Raw genomic sequence first — 1,409 nt, forward strand, 5'->3', positions numbered from 1 at the left:
TATGCGGGACACTGTAGGCATTACTCAGAGATCTTAACAGTGTTCCCTCCCTTCATCGTAGTTGCTTTATATCCTTTTACTTTACCTACCCTTCCGCTTCCATTCTTCCTTCTCTCCATCCAACTTCTACCTTTTACTTCATTCCGCAACTGTTGGATTTTCTTCCTATTTCACTTTGTTTGCCGAGTGTCCTCATGGGCTCTGGCACCGAGCTATATATATATAGGCATAGCCTAAAATCATAAATCTAATGTAATCCACATACGCCAAATTCCATAACTCCACAAGTTCCATATATACAATATACACTATACATATACATATATATATATATATATATATATATATATATATATATATATATATAGAGAGAGAGAGAGAGAGAGAGAGAGAGAGAGAGAGAGAGAGAGAGAGAGAGAGAGAGAGAGAGAGAGAGATAATTGTAAATACGTTATTTTTAAGACTTAATGCCGTTGTTTCAATCCTTACCGCTAATATTTTTCGAGTAAGTTAATAGAAGACAAAAAAAGTGGACAAATAAGTTTTTCATAGTTTAGGAACAATAGCTGTTCTGAAAAAAGACTCCTGACTAGTAAGATATCTATGTTAATAGTTCTACAATATAGATATCTTTCTTTTGCTCTAATGGTATCAGACATTTAGGATTTGATTGGGGAGAGGCCTTATAGAGAAAAATAGACATAAAAATTCTAGCTTTATTTTACCCATTGATCATTATTGTTAGATTTCTCTCATTTGTCTTTTTTTAACTTTATCAGTGAAAGAGTGATATTGCTTGGTCTATCATTTAGTACTTTGATCGCTATTGATTGAATTCCAGTCATTTGTAGATTTGTATATATTCCAAAGTTAATGATTATCCAAGTGAGGCTTAATAAATGCCCCATATTTAATAGCTAACTGATTAGTTATTAAGAATCTAACTGCGTCGTATCTTCATAAGCATAAAAGTTAAAAAGTTTTCACTTTTAAAGGAGTCCTAGAAACTGAATTTTCTTGAGGCAATATCTTTGACGTCAATACACCTATTATGAAGGCAAATTTTAATGTGCCCTTTTTGGAAATTATTTTTTAGTTAAAAGTTTAGTCGTCTTAAGTTACAAAATTTCAATCATTCCTACTAGCAGGAAAGTTTGCCAAAATTAATTGTTGATTTTAGTAATTATGTATGTACAAATATCATATACTTTGAACTATAATTAAACTACCTTGTGATAGTTGAGAGGGCTTCCATATCCATGCAAAAGCCACTAATTTACCTTCTCAATTCGGAGGTCAATAACGCCGATTTCTCTTGAGGTAGAAGCTCGGAAAGCCATTAGACAGTTACAAATTTGAACCCCTCTATATAAGTCTTTGCTAAAAGGTAAGTCAGTTTCTGCGAACAA

The sequence above is a fragment of the Palaemon carinicauda genome, chromosome 1 (assembly GCF_036898095.1).
Source record: "Palaemon carinicauda isolate YSFRI2023 chromosome 1, ASM3689809v2, whole genome shotgun sequence".
NCBI lineage: Eukaryota > Metazoa > Arthropoda > Malacostraca > Decapoda > Palaemonidae > Palaemon > Palaemon carinicauda.